We start from the raw sequence: 7500 nt of genomic DNA, 5'->3' as shown, positions 1-7500 counted from the left end.
CTCTTTACTGCTCTCTCTCTCTCTCTCTCTCTCTCTCTCTCTCTCTCTCTCTCTCTCTCTCTCTGATTATCTACTGTCCCCTGTTTCCTTTCTCTCCAGCCTCTCTTTTTTACTTTCTTCTTTCTCTCTCTCTCTCTCTCTCTCTCTCTCTCTCTCTCTCTCTCTCTCTCTCTCTCTCTCTCTCTCTCTCTCTCTAATCTTTTTTTTCTCTCATGTTTCGTTTTTTTACCTCTTTTTTTCCTTTTCCCTGATATCTTTTGTGTTTTTTCTCCCCTACTTCTTTCCTTCTTCGTCTCAACCTCTCTCTTTCTTATTACTTTTTAGCATTTCCTCTTATTTTCTTATTTCCCCTCTTTTTTCTTCCTTTTCGTGTCTTTCTTTTCTCTTCTCTCTTCCCTTTCAACTTTTCAATCTTCCTCCCATTTTCATTTTTTTCTTCTCACTACCTCTTCATTTCTCTCATTTTGCCTCTTACTTTCATTTTCTTTCCTTACTCTTCCTCTTCCATCTACCTTCACTGTCTAACTCTCTTCCTTATTCCTTCCATCTCCTTTCCTTCTCTCCTTTATTCCTCACCTCTCCTTCCATCTCTCACTCCCTATCTCTCTTCTTTATTCCTTTAGGCCCACTCTACTCTTTCTCCTTCATCCCTCACTCTTCTTCCTCCTTCTCTCAGTGATAAGGCACATCGCGGCGACCGTCTCCCTCGCTTCCTTACATCTCCTCTCACTTTACTCTCGCATTCCCCTCACACGAAGGAAGCGTAAACAGAGAGAAGAGGCGCTAAAGTGTTATGAGTTTAGCGGAACTCTCGCGTCGGCTCTTTCTCTCTGCCTCCTTCTCTTTCCCTACCTTGCGTGTACTGAGGAAGTGCATTGTGAGAGGAGGCTGAATGAAGGGACGTGAGGTTAGTGGGTGGAGGTGATGCTGGTGGTGGTGATAAGATGTGAAGGCATGCATGTGTGTGTGTGTGTGTGTGTGTGTGTTTGCTTTTTATGTGGATGTTAGTGGTGTTTAAGTTTAAAAGTGGGAGCTTAAAGGAGGTGGATGTGAACAGAGGTGGTGGTGGTGATGGATTTTTGTGTGTTTGTGTAAGTTTAAGCAGTTGTTAGTAAGTGGATGAGTGGATGTTAGTTATGTATAGGTTAGTGGTGTTTAAGTTTAGAAGGTGGAGCTTCAAGGAGGTGAAAGGAAACAGAGATGGTAGTGGATGATTGTGGATTCTTGTGTTTTTGTGTTAGTTTAAGCAGTTGCTAATAAGTGGATGAGTGGATGTTAGTTATGTGGATGTTAGTGATGTTTAAGTTTATAAGGTGGAGCTTAAAGGAGATGGAAGTGAACAGAGGTGGTGGTAAATTCCGGATTCTTGTGTGTTTGTGTGTGTTTCGACAGATGTTAGTAAGTGGATGAGTGGAAATTAGTGCGAAGTTTGAGTTTAGTGGATGAGTTTTCAAGGAGGTGGATGATAGTGGTGGAAATAGTTAAAGAAAATGTGGATTCTTGTGTGTGTGTATGTGAACTAACTTCTGAGCTGAATAAGGAAGAGGCAGTAAGTGGACGAGTGAAGTTTTGTGGATGAAGTTTCAAATGAGTGGAAGAGACAGTGGGAAAGTTGAGTTCTGTCTGCGTCCAAGTGGAAGTTCCCGGAAAAGCAAACAGCAAAGAAGTGGGAAGTGGTAAGTAGCGGAATGAAGAAGAGCAAGTGGAGAAGAAAATAAAGAAAAATAGATTCACGTAGATACTAAGTGTACGATCTGGGAAACTAAAAAGTGTAAAAAAAAGTGGATAGAAAGTAGAAAGTGACGAACAAATGGTGGAAATCAAGTTTGGGGGAGAATCATCAATGGAAATAGAAAAAAAAACCATAGATTCTTGTACAGACAGTGGAGATGTGGAGACGAATATGTTTTAGATTGAGAAAAGTGTAGAATAATTTACACGTCATGACCTGAAACCAGTGATAGTTACCTGCTGACATCCCTGGAGTTGACATGTCGCTTCGGCTAAAAATGAGAGTAGGCAGATCGCTTTAGGGAGTAAGGGGTCTCCTGTACATGTTTAACCCCTTCAGTACCATACCGTGTTTCCGTATTCATTCTGGTTATCATTTAGCGATTTCATACAGCCTCAGAAACTTATGTGGGTGATTAAAATAGTGAAGATTCTACCCATTAGTCTTTTGACCTCCATAGACCCTTGTTAATGTAAACAAAATCATCTAATCACACCTAAAAACTTAAGATATAAATACATCTCAGTAATGAAGAGGTTAACAGAAAAATCTCGGAACACTAACCCCCCCTCCCAAACACAACCTACCCCTTCCCCGTAAAGAGAGATAAAATGACATTAATCAGAAGAAAGTTTGAGAAGCAAGTATAGATGAAAAAAAAAGATAGAAAAAAGAATATTCACGAAGATGCTAAGATGAAGATTACAGAAATAGAGAATAGGAGTGGAAAATGACAAATGGAGACGGAGAGAAAGTTTAAGATGAAAATGTAAAAAGATTCAAATGACAATAAAAAATAAGGGAAATGAAGAAGGAAAGAAAGAACATATGAAAAAAAAGGAAAAAAATAAAAGCATCCAGGAAAATATTCACACGAAAAAAAGCGATAGAAAAGAAAATCAGTGGAAAATTATATATGAAGAGTAACAAATGGAGACACAGGTGAAGAAAAAAGTAGAAAAAAGCAATAAAACTCTTAACCCTTTCAGTACCAGGACACATTTTTATATACACTGGTTACTATTCAGCGATTTCTTACAACTTCAGAAACTTACGTGGAGGAATGACATAGTGAAGGTCTTTAATATTCTGCCTCCCATAGACCCTTGCTAATGTAAATAAAATCATCTAATCACACACAAAAACCATGATAAAAATACGTCCCACTACTGAAAGGGTTAGAGATGATAAACACCCAACCAGAAGGAAGGAACGAGGGACAAGAAGCACGAATGTAAAGAATCACACACCATTCACTCCACATTCATACCAGGAATTGCTTTACTGTACTACTAACAGGGAGAGCCTTGTTAGATAGAGCCTTGGGACAGCCTACAGACAGCCTTAGAGATACAGCCTTAGCTTACACAAACGAGGCAGTCTATTTCTACTCTAAAGAAACACTACAACAGGGTAGGAAGGAGCCAGAGCTTGAGGGGGCACTAATATAAAAAGTCAACAGAAAATGGAGTAACAGTTCTTTGCTACAAGAGGGAAGCTAACCCAGCGCTTGTTAAAGAAAATGTAATGGCTAAAGAAAACGTAATGGTAAACTAAAGGAAATCACGGCACCAGATTTTTTTTTTTCGGGGTTTGGTTCTTGGGTGGCGATCGTGAACGGAGTGACTGAAAGACGCAAGAGTGACGATAGAGTGACGGTAGAGTGACGAGTGTGACGGCTTGTGGGTAAATCACGGTCAGGTAATGACTAACACTCCATTGACTGTCCACCTTCCGTTCTTGTTTTTGCTTTTTTCATATTTTTAGTTGGACAAATAAGATTATAAGAAAACACTCACTTTCGATCTTTCGTTCTTCCTTTTTTTCAGGTGGACAATTAAGAAAATAAGAAAACACTCCCTTTTTTTCAGTTGAACATATATAAAAAAAGAAAACACTAACTTTCTATATTTATTTCTTCCTTTTTTTTCAGTTAAACAAATAAGAACATCAGAAAAACAAGGTAAGTTGCAGGACAGTATCAGATCCACACGTGACAGTCTGAATAAGTTATACTCTCACCAAGCATTCTTTTCCGCACGTGTCCAACCTTTTAAAGCTCTCTAATCACTCTACATAAACCTGACTGCTGAGTATGTTAAGAATGCTTCAGTTGCCAAGATCTATTCCCATAGCATAAGGACGTATGAACACAAAGTAAGCTACAAAAACCCCCATCACACCTACACGTGGCAAATTCATTCACAAAACTGACCAATTTCTACCTATCATTCCTGTTCATAAATTCATCTAATCTTTTCAAGGTGACTAATAATAACCTCACCATTTTTTTTATACCATGTGGGCTTTTCATGGGAATTTATGGGCTAAAGGGGATACTTTTTGGGATACCTCCTATCTCAAAGCCCAACCGAAAGGAAATCGTTGCCCCGAGTGAGGAAGCCCAACCTACACTCCGACCGTGGACAGGATTCGAACCCGTGTGCTTAGAGACCCTCGGACCCCAAAGCAGGCATGGTTCTACTGTACCACGGCGGTCCCAATTTGGTATACAAAGAAATCAATGATCTAATCCTATAACAAGATCGAGATGAATAGTTAATGAAAGACGAGAAAAACGAAAGTGAGTCTTGTATGTTAATCAATGACCGTGAATTCACAAGTTAATCTCCATAATAAGGCAATTGAGAAACTCTTCGTTCTCTCACTACGACAATATTTCAAAGTCACACAGAAGACTATCCAGGTTTTCAAGGATGTCTCTCCTGTTACTAATGTGGATATCTTGTCAATCTGTTACAAGAACCTTAAAAAAAAATCTTAAAAACCCACGTCACTTCAACTAGATCCTTATGAGTCTTTTGAATGCAGTAGAGGTGCTAAGTGTTTCAGAATACAGTCATGACTCCACGCCGTTCAGTCACTCATTTCCCGGAGCCTTGAGGACGCGAGATGGATGCAGGACAAGGATGGGAGGGAGAAGAGGATGGCAAGATGACGCCTCGATGGTCTTGGCCTCGTGGGATGCAAAGTTACCAAGGTTCTCTCCGTATTAAATTACACTTTTACCAGATACATTTTGTGGTTTTTAAATGCATAACTTTATCAACACATTTTATAGGGAGAGAATTGAGGAATACATGAATAGCTGAACTTGAAGGATAGGATTCCCACGTATTCCCACAGGGTAGACCAGCGAGCGGCAGCACGGGAGGAGGCAGACAGGGAAAGTAGAAACAGATGCGTCAGGCTGAGGGAAGGCGAGGGCGGTGCTGGGCGTGAGTGACAGGTAGGAGAGGGATAATGCGGGGCGAAGTTAGTAGTGGATGAGGAGAGTTGCAAGCTTCCAGTGAGTGAGGGAGAGGAAGAGATGATTGCATGCGAGAGCTGGAGTGTGTCGGGGTGTCGGGTTGATGCAGGAGTGGGCCGTGATGGAGTGATAGAGTACCTGGCTCTGGCGCGCCGGGGGAAGGACTTTCTCTCGGTGGTGGGGGAAGGTTCGGGGGAGGTGCTAGACTCGGCGTGGTACAGCAAGTCTGAAATACCATGCATATGGCAGCGTCAGTACTCATCGGGTCGGTAACTACTGATGGGGGGGAGGGGAGGTGACGCCCGCAGGAGCCACGCAGGGTTAGAGGAGAGAGTCTGCGTGTGTGTGTGCGTGTGTGTGCATGTGTGTGTGTGTGTGTGTGTGTGTGTGTGTGTGTGTGTGTGTGTGTGTGTGTGTGTGTGTGTGTGTGTGTGTGTGTGTGTGTGTGTTTGTAGATCAGGTGGAGGGAGAGGAAATGGTGGGTGTCAACTTACTTTGTAGGTGGATGTGGGTGTAATGTTTTGATTTCATTACCAAAGGTGGCTGCAGGTGTGGTGAGGTGTAGACAGACAGACAGACAGACAGACAAACAGGTGTGGTTGGTCCTGTAATTGGTCCTGTCTGCGCCTCTCTGATCAGGTCTGTGTGACTTAAATTTGTTCTGAGTTTGAATTTTGCCAATGAGGAATTACTCGTACAGATAACCTAAGGAATTTTGTCATGGGGTACTGTTGGGGTGGACTGTCAAGGCGAGGGTGTGTCAAGGAGGTCAGGGGCTGCTAGGGGGGCGAGTGGCGTGTTGGGCTCGCCGACACAACACAGGGCACGCCGGAGAGAAGGTTGGTGCTCGGGGTTGGCTGGTCAGCAAGACATGGCGGCTCAACTCCTTGGTTCCGGCAGTGTCTGAGTGAATGAGTGAGGGAGGGAGGGAGGACTGGAGGCCGTGCAATAGTGGCGAGGGTAAGGCAGGTTAAGACATGAGGTTTAGTTCTTACAGCGCCTCCCAGCAAGTGATATTGAATGGCTGAGGCTATTAAAGATCATAATTGACCGGGTTACATTTGCCCCCCTCAGTGTTTTGTGAAGAGAGGGAGGCAGGGACAGAGGGAGGGCGGGGGTGACAGACAGCCGCGAGCACTCAACCTTCACTCTGGAACTCGCACTGTGAAATGCCGCCGAAAGAAGTTACCGACGCTGAGCACTTCCCGGGGGCGTGAGGTGCGGTCAGTCAGGCAGTGACACAGGGGCTGGGTCAAGCTGTGGCGCGGCGGGGCGGGGCGGGGCGGGGCGGGGCGGGACGGGTCGGGGCGGACACTTACTGTGGTGGATCCTCTGCTGGAAGGCCGTGTTGCTGTCCCTTGAGCCTTCTCGAGAAAACACCGCCTCCCTCGGCTCCTTCTGCGCCTCCCGCGAGTACACAGCATCCCTGGGGTCCTTCTGGGTGGAGTCCCTGACGTACACCGCGTCCCTGGGGTCCTTGTTGCCTGGGCCGCGGGCGTACACCGTGTGGTCCCTGATGGAAGGGATGTCGTCCAGCTGGTTGGATGACTCGGTGCGGGAAGACACGCCGCCGTGTTCTGTCTCCGTGTCGGATCCTAAAGTCTCGTAGTCCTCCCCGCTGTCTGCCAGACCGCCTCGGCTGCGGCTGCGACTTCTGCTGCGGCGCTGCCCACGGCTACGGCTGCCCCGCCTCTTCACCTCCCCGTAGCCCTCCATCTTCTGACGGCACAGCGAGGCGGGGAGCGGCGAGGCAGAGCAGGAAAGGCAAGCAGAGAGACATGAAGTGGCGTGCCTTAAAGTACTGCTAAAAACTACTATTAGGCTTATCTAGCAGGCTGCTAAGAGTACCCTCCCTCACCACGCGGCGACCACCGAGGCAGGCTGGCACGCTCACCGCCAGTGTTCCTCAGGCTTAAGGTAATGTTCAGTTTGGCGAGCAGGAGTGACTGCCACGCCTGTCCTCCTCAGCTTCACCTTAACCTAGTGTTAATGCGAGAACACCACTGCTCGGGCAGGACGGGAGGAGTTGAGTGTTCCTTTCCGTCTTGGGGAAGAGGAAGGCATGCAGTGACCTAGTGTGCACCGGGTTCACGTCCCTCGAGTGGTGCTCGGAGGGACGTGAAGGCTCAGGGACAACACGGCCAGGGAGACTTACAGGGATGTGCAGGGTGGTGGTGGTGGTGGTGGTGGTGACCGGATTGAGGTAGAGACGAACTAATGGATGGTGGCGGTTAGTGGTAAATGGTGGAAATTATAGGAACTGGTGTTTTTATGTAGAAAGAGCTCAAGCCAAACAACGAGCGCTACTTCTTCCACTGAACTAATGGTATCAGCCGGAGTCGAACTGTTGACCGTGAGAAAATAAGGTAAGGAGCGCACCAGGGAACCACAGAGTCCTCTAGTGGTGATGGCTGAGGTCATGGTGAGCAGAACGCAACTTCCTTCACTACACTTCACTTAACCACTTCAGTACTGGGACGCATTTTTACCACGACTT

The 7500-nt window shown here is 45.7% G+C and overlaps 1 pseudogene; it reads right to left on the bottom strand.

The window, feature by feature from the left end:
- LOC123507822 overlaps positions 1–7500 on the bottom strand; it is a 388467-nt pseudogene that overhangs the window by 12321 nt on the left and 368646 nt on the right.

Source organism: Portunus trituberculatus, chromosome 23 (genome assembly GCF_017591435.1).
Source record: "Portunus trituberculatus isolate SZX2019 chromosome 23, ASM1759143v1, whole genome shotgun sequence".
NCBI classification, from domain to species: Eukaryota; Metazoa; Arthropoda; class Malacostraca; order Decapoda; family Portunidae; genus Portunus; species Portunus trituberculatus.
The sequence above is the reverse complement of the archived record's forward strand: the minus strand, read 5'-3'. Positions and strand labels throughout refer to the sequence as shown.